The sequence below is a fragment of the Muscardinus avellanarius genome (genome assembly GCF_963383645.1).
Source record: "Muscardinus avellanarius genome assembly, chromosome: 10".
Lineage (NCBI taxonomy): Eukaryota > Metazoa > Chordata > Mammalia > Rodentia > Gliridae > Muscardinus > Muscardinus avellanarius.
In genome coordinates, this window is record NC_137796.1 from 47,415,679 (window position 1) to 47,431,936 (window position 16,258).

Here is a 16,258-nt window from a genome sequence, read left to right on the forward strand (position 1 = left end):
TGTGTATATGTATGCCTTTCTACAATCTTGTATTCCATTAACATGTATGACTACAGCCAGGTGTGGTGGCGCATGCTTGTCATCCCAGCATTCAAGAGGCTGAGACTGGAGGATCATGGTTCACAGACAGCTTCAGTTACTTAGTGAGGCCCTCTACAACTTAGTGAGACCTTGTTCAAAATAAAGAATAAAAAAATAAGGCAAGGAGTGTATCTCAGAGATCAAATACCCCTGGGTTCCACCCTCAGACCCCCCCCAAAATAAAATTTGTATGACTACAATGCACCAATAAAAAAGCAAAATTTATAAAATGCTAAAACTGAGCAAGAGTTTATGTAACAGAATTATGTAATCATCCTTTAATAACTCACTGTAATATATAACTCAAATTAAAAAATGAGTGTTTCTTTATGAAAAAGGTAAAAAAAAAAAAACCTCTTATTTTTAAAAGATATATAAGCCAGGCGTGGTGGTGCACGCTTATAATCCCTGCACTTGGGAGGCAGAGACAGGAGGATTGTGCAGGCTTGAAGCCAGCCGCGCTGGCTTAAGAGACCCTGTTTCCAAATAAAAAGTATAAAATAGGTCTGGGAGTGCAGCCCGGAGGTAGAAGGGTTTCCAGGAACCCCAGTACCACCAAAAAAAAAAAAAAAAAAAAAAAAAGCTGGACGTGGTGGTACACCCTCGTAATCCCAGCATTCGGGAGGCTGAGACCTGAGGATCCTGGTTCGTGGACATCCTCAGCTACTTAGTGAGGCCCTCTGCAACTCAGTGAGACCCGGTTTCAAAATAAATAATAAAAAATAGGGCAGGGGGTGTAGCTCGGAGGTTGAATGCCCCTGGGTTCCATCCCCAGACCCACCAAAAAAAAAAAGATATATAAAACATAAAATTAAACATATGAATAAAGTACCCAGTTCTGTTTAAATAGATGTATACATTGTATAATATTTAAGTTATGCGTATTTATCTCCTTAGTTATTTCATTATGGTGAATACTGTCATAATCTTTTTACAGACCACTTTTCCTAAATATCTTAGTTATTATATTTTCTCATAATCACTTTCAGAAAATAATGGCAATCTTTATAATTGCTGTGCCTCTAATGTTTTTCTGGTTCTCAATATGTTGAATAGAATACCCAGAACAATGTTCAGTTATAGTAGTGACATATTCTTGACTTCTTTTTTCTTTTTCAGTACTGGGGGCATTCTACCTCCGAGCTACACCCCCAGCCCTATTTTTTATTCTTTAATTTGAAACAGGGTCTCACTAAGTTGCAGAGGGCTTCACTAAGTAGCTGAAGCTGGTCACGAACCCTGATCCTCCTGTCTCAGCCTCCCAAATGCAGGGATTACAAGCGTGCACCACCACGCCCAGTGTGACTTCTGATTTTCAAGCTAACGCTTTCTGGAATTGCAACCATGAAAATTTTGCTGATGCATACATTTGACATATTATAGACTACTACGAAAAAAATTGACTTTCTCGTTTTTTTTTTCTTTTTGTGGTACTGTGAGTGGAACCCAAGGGCCTTTCTTCCTCTGAGCTATACTCCCAGACCTATTTTATACTTTATTTGAAAACAGGGTCTCCCTAAGTTGCTGAGAGCCTCACTAAGTAGCAGAGGCTGGTTTTGAACCTGTGCAATCCTCATGTCTCAGCCTCCCAAGTGCTGGGATTACAAGTGTGTGCCACCATGCCCGGCGACTTTCTCCTTTAAAACTGACATTTCTCTCCTTAAAAAGAGTATTAATGCAAAATCAATGTATACATACTTTTTAGATTTTACTGGAATGTACTTGGCAAAATCCACAAGGAAACACTGTGCCAGGTAGTGGTCTGCTGAAGATACAATTGACTTAATAATAGCCCTGCACCAGCACTTCAACTCCTGACAATAAACCACACAGACCTACAAAATAAAAAGGAAGGGTTTAGTTTTTTTTGTGTGTGTGAGGGGAGGGAGTATGGTACTTGAGATTGAACTCAGAGGCATTCTACCCCCTGATCAACACCCTCAGCTCTATTTTATTTATTTTGAAACAGTGTCTCACTAAGTTGTGGAGGGCATTGCTATGTTGCTGAGGCTGGCTGCAAACCTGAGATCCTCCTGTCTCCGCCTCCAAAGTACTGGGATTATAAGCATGCATCATCTCACCTGGATGAGTCTTATAATGAGAATTAAAAGGTCTTCTCAAAACCATCTCAGCTCATCTTTTGCCTTACAGAAGATGGCTGGGATTCTAGACCTAACAGAGCTAAACACTGCCTGCCAGAAGAGAAACTGAGGGAAGAACACAGGTAACTGAGTCTTGCCCTGTTGCTAAGGCTGGCCTTGAACCTATGAGCCTCCTGTCTCCGCCTCCCAAGTACTGAGATTGCAGCCATGTGACACCTGGCTTCACTGTTTTTCTTACTACAGTAGTCCCCCTTATCCAGTTTTAGTTACCCACAGTTAACTTCAGTCTAAAAATATTAGTGAAAATTTTCACAAACTTTTCACAAGTTTTCAATTGTGTCCTGTTCTGAACAGTGTGACAAAATCTCACACCACCTTGGTCCATCCAACGTAGAACCTGTTGGACATGGTGGTGTGTGCCTACGATCCCTCTGGGATCACAAGCTCAAGGCCAGCCCTGGCAGCTTAGCAAGACCATATCACAAAAAAAAATAAAAAGAGCAAAGAATGTATCTCAAAAGTAGAGTGACCCTGGGCTCAATCCTCAGTACTGCAAAGAAAAACAGATTATGAATTATCCCTTTGTCTAGCATATTCATACTGCACACTCTACCTGCCATTTAGTCACTCAGCGACCGTGTCAGTTATCAAATGAGATGTCACAGTACTGTGGGTGCTTGTGTTTAAGTAACTCTTACTTATTTCACTTAACAATGACCCCAAGGTGCAAACTTTTATTCAAATATAGTTATAATTTTTCTACTTTATTGTTACTCTCACACCATGTCTAATCTATAAATTAAACTTTAGAGTAAGTATAAACTTAAATGAAAAATTATAGCATATATAGAGTTCAGGCCACTGAGAATCTTATAGCATGTCCTCTACAGGTAAGGGGACTACTATGAAATCATTCGGACTCTGTATCTAAGGAAAACTTGAAAAAAAAAAAAAAGAAAAGTTTTTTGGTACTGGGGACTGAACCCAGAAGCATTCTACCATTCAAGTTATACCACCAAGCCCTTTAAAAAAAAATACTATCCTAAAGTTGGGGTGGCACACACCTATAATTCCAGTACTTGGGAGGCTAAAATAGGAGTATCATAGATTCAAAGCCAGCCTCAGCTACTCAGCAAGACCGTTTCCAAATAAAAAATAAAATAGGAATATGTGTGTAATTCAGAGGTAGAATGTCCAAGGTTCAATCTCTAGCACAACAACAACAACAAAAATATTTTGAAACAGGGTCTCCCTAAATTGCTGAGGGCCTCACTGAATTGCTGAGGCTGTCCTCGAACTTATAATCTTCCTGTTTCAGCCTTCCAAGGGCAGGAATCACAGGAGTGCACCACCACACCTGGATTAAAAGCAGTTTCAATTTGCATTTTTCTGATGTTTAAAAATGTTGAACATTTTTAGCCAGGCATGGTGGCACACGCTTGTAATCCCCGTGCTTGGGAGGCGGAGACGGGAGGATCGCACTGGTTCGAAGCCAGCCTCGCTGGCTTAAGAGACCCTGTTTCCAAAAATTAAAAAGTATAAAATAGGTCTGGGAGTGTAGCTGGAGGTAGAAGGGCTTCCAGGAACCCAAGTACTACCAATAAATAAATAAATAAATAAATAAATAAATAAATAAATAAATAAATAAATATTGAACATTTAAAAATAAACATTTGAATTATTGGCCACTCAAACTATATATATACACAATAGAATATTATTCAGCCATAAAAAAGAACAAACTCATGTCATTTGTAGGAAAACAGATGAAACTGACAAATCAACAAATCAGACTCAAGGTAGGTATGGTGGTACATGTTTGTTAGCCCAGTACTTGGGAGGCTGAGACAAAAGAATCTCCAGTTTGCAGCCAGCTTCAGCAACTTAGTGAGGCCCTACACAACTTAGTGAGACCCTATTTCAAAATAAAAAATAAAACAGAACTGGAGGTGTAGGTCAGAGAGAGAATGCCCCTGGGTTCAATCCCCAGTAACAACACACACACACCCCTAAGAATCACATTTCCACTATTTGGAATCTAGGCGGAAAAGACAACATGAAAGTAACAGGGAGCCAAGCACAGCAGTGCACACCTGTAATCCCTCCCAGTACTTGGGAGTTGAGACAGGAGGATCATAGGTTCAAAGTCAGCCTCAGAACTCAGTGACACTGTTTCAAAATAAAAAATAAAATGGGGCTGGGGGTGTAGCTCAGAAGTAGAATGTCCCTGAGTTCCATCCCCAGTATCATATATACACACAAAAAAGGTAAAACTATGTAATTTGTGAATACAAATATGCTAAAATGAAACCTGTAATTAAAATATTAAAATGTACTAAAAGAAAGAGAAGAGGAGGGAGGAGGAAGGAGGCTAGGGATCTAGTTCAGCTGTAGAATTCTTGCCTAACCTGTACCCTCTAAGACCCTGGGTTCCATCCCTAGCATGAAAACAAAAAGTCTGAAATCTATTCTCTATTGGTAAAGAGAAAAAAAGGAGAAGAAAAGGTAGCAGTGATTCAAAATGAGGAAGAAGGGAAACAGAGATGGTCCTGAGAAATCTGCCCTATTCCCAAGTCTCCCTGCCCTTAAAAAAAAAAAAAAAAAAAAAAGAAAAGAAAAGAAAGAAAGAAAAAGAAAAAGAAAACCACCACTGTCTGCAGCCACTGTAATCCCAGTGGCTTGGGAGGCTGAGACAGGAGGATCACAGGTTCAAGACCAATCTCAGCACCTTAGCAAAACCCTATTTCAAAATAAAAAATTAGCCGGGCATAGTGGTGCATGCTTGTAATTCAGTACTTGGGATGCTGAGACAGGAAGATCACAGGTGCATGGCCAGCCTCAGCTACTTAGGGAGGCCCTTTACAACTTAATGAGACCCTGTTTCAAAATAAAGAATAAAAAATAGGGCTGGAGGTGTAGTTCAGAGGTAGAATGCCCAGGGTTCAATTTCCAGTGCCACCAAAAATATTTAAAGAAAGAAAAAATAATAATAAATAAAATAGGACCGGGATGTACTTCAATTCTGATCCTTAATTTGAATGGTTATCTTGTGGGTCGGTGGCACTGATTCCCTGGGGCCCACTAGTCTCTCACCTTCTGTTCACATCTCCCACCCTCCTCATACGAGGCGCGAGGCGATGCAGATGGCCTTCTGTACCCTTCCTGTTCCCAGGTCCTCTGCCCTGCCTCACTAGGACTACTGTTAGCCAAAAGTAGAAATAGCTAGGCACAAGTCCTTATGCTAAAAACTGATAAGGGGAAAAAATCAAGCAATTTTTTATGACATGAACCATATTATATTTTGGGGTAATGAACTAGTCTTACTAAAAAAGGAAAGTTCTACACACAATTTGAGCTCATGAGTGCAGAAGAAAGAAATCACTGTGTCTGAACATGAATGAAAGCTAATTCACAGTGGTCACTATTGAATGGTGAAACCATTATGTAGAATACTGACAGGTGAGGCCAGAGGGAGGGATCAGGTCATCACCACCTGACTCTTAGCACCACACAAACGCTATTATCTCCCAATCAAAGAACATTAAGTTCTTGGAAAAAAAATTTTTAATGACCCCAATCTAGCCATATCTGTATATTTAGCAGTGCTTAACTATCAATCCACAGAAAATACAGAAGGAATATAAAAAATATATAGGGAAAAGTTAGACCATCACCAACCAGGAGAAAGGCAACAGGCGACTCAAAATGCAAAATATTTTAGAGGAAATAGTATATTTCTTCAATGAACCAAGGGTATGAAAAAAATTTTTAAATTATGTTACTGATGAATTGGGGGAGAAAAGAATTCAAATATTTTCTAGTTTTTTTATCACAAAGAGCTTAAAAATATTTTCCCATCATATGACTGCAAAAATTTTAACTCCTGAAAAATGCTGACTTGTCAAAAGAATCAGACAATGGACAACGGGAGATGGACTGCGATGTGGAATAGGAAAAATAAAGAAGCATGTGTTGGCTGAAGTCATGAGAAACCAAAAAGGAGGAGTTAGCCCTAGACTGCAAACTCCCTATGCTCTGCTGCAATCTCTCCATCTGCCCTGGATCTAGAATATTCTCCTGGTTCCCAGCCCCAAGAGTACACCTGGATTTAGAAGACATGTCATTTTCCTACTGCCTCACACAAAAATTACACAACAACCATCCCTGTTCCATGACTAGCCTGAATTTTGTGCAGCCTAAAAATCCTAATACTAGGCAATAATTACAAGCAATTTAGATGTTACAAAAGATTCCATCACCTCTGCTGCCCAAATATTTTACATTTCAATTAGTGTTTTAAAAAAGTGATTAAAACACATTTAGATACATGCCTGCCCTTCTTCCAATATTGATGGTTTTATTTCAATATCTTGACACATACTGTTATAGAAGTCATTCATGTCACTATATAGTTTTTGATAGTCAACTTCATGATCTAAAAAGGGACTGCATCCTTTTATAATAACCCAGAAGCAACCTGGAGCTTCTATCTGTAAAAATTTAAAAGATAAAAAATATGCATGGTTTAAAAGTAGAACAATAAAATAATAAACCTTAGAATCATGATTTCTATTTAAGTGACCCAACAAATTCTTGACAAGTGCTTGTGTCTTAAATGGTGAGATCAAAGAAAAAATTCTAAATATGTCATAAATAACATGTAATTCTCAATTATTGACTGTAACTCAAAGAGCAAAGGAGTCCTCAATCTCATGTGTTTTGAAAATACCCACAAGATAGGTTTGTAGCCAGACTCAGCTACTTAGTGAGGCCATTTGCAACTTAGTCAAACCCTATTTCAAAATCAAGAATAAAAAAATAGAGCTAGGGGTGTAGCTTGGAGGTAAAATGCCCCTGGGTTCAATCCCCAGCAACACACACACACACACACACACACACACACACACACACACACACAGAAATACCCAAAATATGCACAAGCAAGGATCAGAAAAATATTTTAATACTATGGTTTTTATAAGGAAAAAATAAGGATTTATGCCTCAGCAACTCAGACACTTTTAGAAATTAAAAATTAAAATAAAGCCAGAAACCAGGCGTGGTGGTGCATGCCTCTAATCCTAGTTTTTGGAAGACTAAGACAGGAAGGAGATCTGCAGGTTCAAAGCCAGCCTCAGCAACTTAGCAAAACTTTTGGCAACTTAGTGAGATTCTGTTTCCAAGTAAGAAATAAGAGCCAGGCATGGTGGTGCACACTTGTAAACCCAGTACCTAGGAGATTGAGACAGGAGGATTAAAGATTTAAGACCAGCCTCAGCAACTCAGTGAGACCTTGTTTCAAAGTAAAGGATAAAAAAACAGGGCTGGGGTGAAGCTCAGAGGTAGAATGCCCCAGAGTTCTATCTCCAATAACACACACTCATAACACAGGCACCAGACATGGTGGCACACATTTGTAATCCCAGTACTTAGGAGGCTGAGACAGGAGGAACACAGGTTTGCATCCAGCGTTAGCTACTTAGTGAGGCCCTCTGCAACTTAGTGAGACCCTGTTTCAAAATAAAGAATAAAAAACCAGACTGGGGGTATAGTTAAAACGTAGAATGCCCCTGGGTTCAATCCCCGTACCACAAAGTGGAAAAAAAAAAAAAAAAAGGGGCTGAGGGTATGGAGGATGTAACTCAGAGATAAAGCACCTCTAGGTTCAATAACAAGTACCACAAAAAAGAAAAAAATATATATGTGTATGTATCTGCTCACATTAAAAAAATGACAGATAAAACAAATATAAACTATTAATATGAGGGAAAGGAAAAATTGAAAGAATTAAAGTGAAACAGACCTCTCTGTATCTTGTTATATATTATTATTAGAAACCATGATTATCCATGTTAGAGATAAGACAAAAATATAAAGTTCATTATATAGAGGGTACTGGGAATTGATGTAGCTCTGAGGGAGAATGTCCCTGGGTTCAATCCTCAGAACAAAAAAAAAAAAAAAAAAAGGCCTAAGAGCAATGACATCCTAAGTTTGTGGGTCCAAGGACAGGCATTTTCTTTCTACTTTTCTTAGTGTTAAAACATTTTATATTAAATAATTGGAAAAATGACAGTGGTCATTGGTCATTCTGATTCTGGTAATGGCAACTGCATGGTTCATATGCCACCTGCAGGTAACAAGTATAAACCCATGAAAAAATTACATTTTTTTGATACTGGGATTGAACCCAGGAACTTTCTAGCTCTGAGCTACACCTCCAGCCCTTTTGTTTTTGAAACAGGGTCTCACAGTGGCTGAAGTCTTGCTAAGTTGCTGAGAATGACTTTGAACTTGTGAGCCTCCTGTCTCAGCATCCCAAGTACTGGAATTACAGGCCTGTGCCACCATACCCAGCCCCAAAGTTAACTTTGTGTGTGTGTGGGGGGGGGGGTGGGTGTGAGGGTACTGGGAACTGAATCCAGGGGAATTCTACCTCTGAGCTACATCCCTGGCCCTTCTTTTTTTTTTTTTTTTTTTTTTTTTTGTGTGTGTGTGTGTGTGTGTGTGTGTGTGTGTGTGTGTGGTACTGAGGATAGAACCCAGGGGCATTCTACCTTCAAGCTACACCTCCAGCCCTATTTTTAATTCTTTATTTTGAAACAGGGTCTCACTGAGTTGCAAAGGGCCTAAGTAGCTGAGGTTGTCTGCAAACCATGATCCTCCTGTCTCAGCTCCTAAATGCTGGGATTACAAGCATGTACCACCACACCCGGCCTATTTTAATTTTTGAAACAGTGTCTCACTAGGTTGATGAGAGTCTTACTATTTGCTGAGGCTGTCCTTAAATCTGTGATCTCCTGCCTTAGCCTCCCAACAAGTATCAGGATTACAAGTATGCATCACACACCTGGTTCAAAGTAATTACTTTTAAAGGCACTGAAGAGCTGCACAAACCAGGCAGAACCTGGAGGAGATCCAATCTCTAAAAGAAGAAAATTTCAGAGTGAGATCCAGGTTTCCACAGCTTTTTCCCTAAGTAATCCCCCATCTCCTACCTCCATCTCCCCAGCTCATATGGAATGGAGCTGTTATCCCTTGAGCAGAAATCCACAGTATCTGTGGCTTAAAAAACCAGAAGACAGAGTTTTAGAATTGCCAGAGCAGCTAAAAACTAAGGGGAGAAAATCAGAGAGGGAGTATCAAAGATGGGGAGCTTCAAAGTCTGTAATATGAAGCCCTCTCACATCTTCCACATGCCCTGGACACCAAGGTGTCCTGAGAAGACTCACAACTGGAAAGCTGGAAGACAGTGTTAGCTGAGACCCACGAGAAACACAGAATCCTGGGCACATAACAATGCCATCAAATCTTTGCATCAAAGACAACCGAATTCTACCAAGACTTATGGGATACAAAATAATATCCCCAGGATGACTGTGGTTTCCCATCAAAATGCTGCCTGAGAAAGTTCAGTGTTGCTAGGAGTACTCAGTATGTGTCCTAGCCAGCCCCTCACCTTCCTTTTTCAGAGCACTTACTGAAAAGGACTTCGTATTATGAACACATATCTACGACACGTGTGTGTGTGTGTGTGTGTGTGTGTGTGTGTTACTGAGGATGGAATCCAGGGACATTCTACTTCTGAGCTATACCCCCAGCCCTATTTTTATTCTTTATTTTGAAACAGGGTCGCATTGAGTTGCAAAGGGCCTAAGTAGCTGAGGCTGTCCGTGAACTGCTATCCTCCAGTCTCAGCCTCCCAAATGCTAGAATTACAAGCATGTGCCACTATGCCTAGCTCTACAACTCTTGAGAGTATCTTTCTCAATAACCTGAAAGTCAAGCCAGGCGTGGTGGCACACACTTGTTATCCCAGCATTCGGGAGGCAAGACCGGAGGATTGCGGTTTGCAGACAGCCTCAGCTACTTAGTGAGGCCTTCCACAATTTAGTGAGACCCTTTTTCAAAGTAAAAAATAAAAAAAGGGCAGGGAGTGTAGCTTGGAGGTTGAATGTCCCTGGGTTCCATCCCCAGACCCGCAAAGAAAAAACAAATAATCTGAAAGTCATTCCTCAGAAATGTTATCACCAGGAAAAACAGGGCTTCCACCTCCAAGTCTCTATGGGAAGACAGAAACCTAAGTTCTTTAAATTCATTTAGCAGATATAGCTGGCCTAACACTGACCAAACCTTCATGATTTTTCACTTAAGCCCAGCATCCATTCTCTAAAACCTACTCACTTCTACACAAATGGCAATGGAGCTTAGTTCTTTCCCCTACTATTTAAAGGTTGGTGAGTAAAAATCTACATTCACCACTCGTGTCAGGGTTTATCTTTGTCATCCATCGCAAGAAAGTGCAGTTTGGAGTAAGAGTAATGCCAAGTTATAGAGGCTTAGCACCTCCTGCTCTCTACAGAAGCTCTGAAGTCTGATGCTTCAAAAGACCAGCCAGGCATGGTGGTGCATGCTTGTAAAGCCAGTACATGGGAGGCTAAGACAGGAAGATTGAAGGTTTAAGGAAAGCCTCAGCAAGTAGTGAGATTCATCAACCTAGATCTTGTTTTCAAATAAAAATAAAATAGGTCTGGAGGGTGTAGGTCAGAGGTAGAATGCCCCTGGGTTCAATCTCCAGTGCCACACCCACAAAAAGTAGTAGTAGTAGTAAAGATCATGTTATAGTACAAAGAAAAATGTGCTCTACCAGTAAGGACAGGTGTACACAAAGTGTGAACCAAGCTTCTTGACATGTAGACTGACCCAAACATAGTCAAACTGCAAGCCTGCACAGTTCATCAGAATCACAACATCTAAGCCTGGCATGGTGGTATACACCTGTAATCTTAGTACTTGGGAAGGTGAGACAGGAGAATAATAGGTTTGTGGCCAGCCTCAGCAAATTAACAAAGCCCTCTGCTACTCAGTAAGACCCCCCCCCTTTTTTTTTGGTGTGTGTGTGGTGCTGGAGATTGAACCAAGGGGCAGTCTACCTCTAAGCTACACCCCCCAGGCCAATTTTTTATTATTATGAATCAGGGTCTCAATAAGTTGTGGATGGCCTCAGTAAGTAGCTGAAGCTGGCTGCAAACCTGGATCCTCCGGTCTCAGCCTCTCAAGTACTGGGATTACAAGTGTGTGTCACCATACCCAGGGCTGGGGGCGTAACTCGGTGGTAGAAGGCCCCTTGGTTCAATCCCCAATACCATGCCCCAACACACACACACACACACACACACACACACACACACACACACACACAGAAATGAGAACCCAAGATAAGATGTCCAGATATTGTAATTCACAGGTGAGGATTTAAAAGCAGCTGTCAACACTGGATGTGGTGACTCAGGTTTGTAATCCCACACTTGGAAGGCTAATATAGGAGGATCACAGGTTCACAGTCAACCTCAGCAATTTAATTAGACCTTATTTCAAAATTAAAAAATAAAATAGTGCTGGGCATATAACTCAGAGGTAAAATGCCCCTAAGTTCAATCCCTAGCACCAAAAAAAAAAAAAGGAACAAAAAAAGCAGCTATCATAGATATGTTCAAGAATTTGAGTAGCCAGGCATGGTGGCGCATGCTTGTAATCCCCACTCTCTGGGAGGATGAGACAGGAGGATCGCACAGGTTCGAAACCAGCCTCAGCTACTTAGTGAGGCCTTCAGCAACTCAGTGAGACCCTGTTTCAAAATAAAGAATAAAAAATAGGGATGGGGTGTATCTTGGAGATAGAATGCCCCTGGGTTCAATCTCCAACACCACACACACAGATAAAAAAAGAGATGAGGATGCCCATGCCTGTAATCCCTGTAGTTGGAGGCTGAGAAAAGAGGATCATAGGTTGAGAACAGGAACATAATGAAACTTTCAGGAACTCAGTAAGGCCTTGTTTCAAAACCAAAAATATAAAGGGCAGGGGTAATGTTCTATCCCCAATACCAAAATATATATAAATAAATAAATATAAAAAGAGCTAGACGTGGTGGCACATACCTGTAATCTCAGTATTTGGGAGGCTAAAACAAGGATTGAAGGTTCAAGCACAGACTCAGCAAGTAGCTGAAACTTGTCATTAAATGAAAAATCAATGACAAAAAACATACCATATGATTCTACCAATGTAAGGTTAAGTGGTTAAAGTCAGAGACACAAAAGGTGGGAAAGTAGTTGCCAGGGACTTGGGAGACAGGGTTTTAAGTTATTGTTTATGGGGTACAAAGCTTCAGATTTACGAGATGAAAAGAGTTCTGGAGATGGACGGTGGTGATGGTTGCTCAAAATTCTGAATGTATTTAATATCATGCAATCATTAGCTTAACAATAGCTCTGATAAAAAAGTTACAATAATTTTGTTTTGGTGGTGGTGGTATTGGGGATGAAATTTAGAGGCATTCTACCCCCAGCCTTATTTTATTATTTTGAAACAGGGTATCACTAAGTTGTAGATGGCCTCACTAAGTTGCTGAGGCTGGCCATGAATCTGCAATCCTCCAGTCTTCACTTCCTGAATACGAGGATTTCAAGTGTGTGCCGCCATACCTGGCTATAAATTCAATTTTACTACTATATTCCGGCAGTGAATGTTGCCTATTTAAATTTAAAAACATTAACATTTGCCACAGCACCAAAAACCAGGAACTTTTAGATATAAATCTATGAGTATGTAACTTTCTTAAACATATTTGACATAACAGTTGGGTGTGGTGGTGCATGACTGTAATCCTAGTACTTGGGAGGCTGAGACAGGAGGATCATGGGCTGAAGGCCAGCCTCAGCAACTTAGCAGGATTCTGTTTTAAAATAATAAAATAGGGCTGGGAATATATATACAGCTTCAAGGTAGACTGCCCCAGGTTCAATCCCTAGCATCACACACACACACACAAAAAAAAAACTACAACTCTATCCACTAAACAGTAAACCCAATATGCTTTTTCAGTAAACTTGACTAGTCTTAAGAATCTCCTATGCAGGGCGTGGTAGCACAGGCTTGTAATCCCAGTGCTTGGGAGGCTGAGACAGGAGAATTGCACAAGTTCGAAGCCAGCCTCAGCTACTTAGTGAGACCCTGTTTCCAAATAAAGTATAAAATAGGTCTGGGATTATAGCCCAGAGGTAGAAAGCCCCTGGGTTCCACCCTCAGTTCCACAAAAAAAAAAAAAAAAAAAAAAAATCTCATACAAATGGAATCATTCAGTATTTGTTTCACTGTGACTGACTTAACATCATGTCCTTAGGGTTCACTCATGTTGAAGCATTTGTCAGAATCTCTTTAAGGTTAAGTAATATTTACATTTCATAGTACCTATACATACCACATTTTGTTTATCCAGTTACTTACTGACACACTTGGGGTAAAGAAAAAAAAATTTTTTTTTTTTTTTGGTGGTACTGGGGGATGGAACCCTTCTACCTCCGGGCTACACTCCCAGACCTATTTTATATTTTTATTTGGAAACAAGGTCTCTTAAGCCAGCAGGGCTGGCTTCGAACCTGCGGGATCCTCCTGTCTCCGCCTCCCAAGCGTGGGGATTACAGGCCTGAGCCACCACGCCCGGCAGAAAATATTTTACCTGTGTAAAAACAGTATTAATCTGGCCAAGTGATATCTATGTGGACAGAATATTTGCTCAGAGGGTGAGCTGATTAAAAGCCAGAAGTGGAGGCATATCAGAGTTGAGGGGATAAACATAAAGGCCCATGAGAGTTGAGGGGATAAACATAAAGGCCCAGGCCCAAATGAAAAGAGAGGTTCCTAAGCAGGAAGCAGTGAGTCCAGCTCCTCCTGCCAACATTCTGCTATAAGTGGTAGGATTCCTAGACAGCAAAGAGTCCTGTAGTTAGAGAAATCTGACCACCATATTTAGGATAGAAGACATCTGATTTGTGGAGAGAAGCTTGCCAGATAAATCTAAAACACCTGATGTCTCAGCGCAAATGCTCTGTAAGGGCGGCTTCAAATGTCCGTGAATCTTTACTCAGATGAATTATCTTAAAGCTAAAAGCAGGCACTGGGCGTGGTGGTGCTCACCTGTAATGCCAGTACTTGGGAGGCTGAGACTGGAGGATCCCAGGTTTGTGACCAGACTCAGCCATCTAGCAACTCTAGCCTCTTGCAACGCTGTGAGGCAGAATCAAAATAAAATAGGGCTGGAAATATAGCTGAGAGGTATGTCCCTGAGCTCCATCGCAGTAACACACCCAACAAAGCAGGAAAGCTGATGGCTTTAAAAATCCCATCATTCGCTATGTCCCTCTCCTCTACCCACTACTCTTTATTTATTTGGTTTATTTATTTATTTATTTATTTATTTATTTAGTGGCACTGGGGATGGAACCCAGGGGCCTTCTACCTCCGGGCTACACTCCCAGACTTATTTTATATTTTGTTTGGAAACAGGGTCTCTTAAGCCAGTGCGGCTGGCTTCGAACCTGCGCGATACTCCTGTCTCAGCCTCCCAAGCGCGGGGATTACAAGCGTGAGCCACCACGCCCGGTTTAAAGTACGACTTTTAAAGTGACCTGTATTCTGTCCACTAATCCAAGCCCACTGCTGCGCTCTGGTAAATTCCTCCCTCCAGTTTCCAATCTCTGGTGTCAGGAGCAGCATCCATGGACCCACAAAGGGGAGCGGTCCAGGGGCGGCCCAGGTGGCCGAGCCCGCCGGGAGCGAGCAGGGGTCCTGGCCACCGCTCCCGCGCACCGAGCGCCGGAGCCCGCGGGGAGGGAGGCGGGTCCTCCGGGCAGCGCGGACCGGAGCTGCCCGGCCCAAGAACCCGTCCGAAGGCGCGCACGGGGCACCTCCCTCCCTGAACTGCGGAGACCCCGCAGTGACTTGAGTTTCTTAGTCCAGAGCAGCCCGCGAGCGCAGCGGGCACGCTGAGGCTGCCCGTGAGCGGCTGCTCGGACCCACGCGGACGGCCTTTCAGCGAGCTCACCTTCAGCACCAGGACCTCGGACATCCCGCCGCGCGGGCTCGGAGCCGGCGGGCTCGCTCCTCCAGCCCCGCGCCCCGACGACCGGGCTCCCCCGTCCAGCCTCCCGCCCGGCCGGGCCGCCCACCTCGCGCGCCGCCGTCCAGCCCCGCGCCGGCCGCCGGGACCGCGCTCACACCCCCGCGCGCGCCGCCCCGCGCAGGCCTGCAGCGGGCCGGGCCGGGCGTCCATCGCAGGCGCGCGGGGTCCCGTCTACACACGGCCGGCGCCCCCCACCGCGCAGGCGCGGGCCCGCCTACTATGGGCCGGCGCCCCCCACGGGCGCGCGGGGTCCGTCTACACACGGTCGCCGCCCCCCACGGGCGCGCGGGGTCCCGTCTACACACCGCCGGCGCCCCCCACAGGCGCGCGTGGGGCCCTTGATCGGCCAACGTCCTGAAGATAAGTGGTTGGTTGACTCCTATAGCAGCATGGTTATTTACTGATAGCCTTGGTAATTGGTGCCTGTGGGTGATTGGGAGCATAATTCTTACAGTGAGTTTGTCTCTGATTGCCTGTCTTTTGGGAAGAAGTGTCTAACATTGGTTGGTGAGTAGATGGCCTTGGCCATTGAATGATTTAATCAGTTTAAAACTGGCTTGGGTACCTCCTAAGTATTCATTACCATGGCTACAGGTCAAGTAAAATTGCCCAAATTGCAGGCAATTTTAACAAAATGTTTTCTGGATAAATTTGATTTTTAGCCACTGTTGGAAAATGATTTCATATTCCAGAATTGTAGATCTATTTTGAATTGTCTTAGGAGGAATTTTCAATAGTTGCTATTATCTTAGTGAGTATTATCAGTCTCACTGTAAATTTCTATATATGTATGATAGTAATATCATGTGTCTGTTCCTTGTGTTTATTCCATTAAAAGTAATAATATTTTCCTAGTAATTGTAAATTATTACATCTTAACTCATTGATTAATTTATAAATCATTTAATTTCCAAACAAATTAATAACCAATAAGAATACTGCTATTTTTAAGTTATATATGACAAAAGAATATGCTAAGAGTAAAATATTGTACCAAGATTTTTGCTTTTTTTTTGCTTTTTTTTTATTGGTGCACTGTATTCATACATCATAGTGGGATAAAAAAAAAAAAACTTTTGTAGACATACATGCACACTTTTCCCAGTCAGCC

General features: G+C 42.1%; 1 pseudogene across 1 annotated transcript in view; it reads right to left on the minus strand.

The window, feature by feature from the left end:
- The window catches only part of LOC308268421 (putative ATP-dependent RNA helicase TDRD12), a 110,646-nt pseudogene extending 95,349 nt beyond the window's left edge, over positions 1–15,297 (minus strand). The window contains exons 1-3 of the transcript in view: positions 15,070–15,297; positions 6,515–6,673; positions 1,780–1,916 (exon numbers count right to left, since the gene is read on the minus strand). The product of the transcript in view is annotated as a putative ATP-dependent RNA helicase TDRD12 (transcript). The remainder of the gene's footprint in view (positions 1–1,779; positions 1,917–6,514; positions 6,674–15,069) is intronic.
- Between the last annotated feature and the right edge of the window lie 961 nt (positions 15,298–16,258).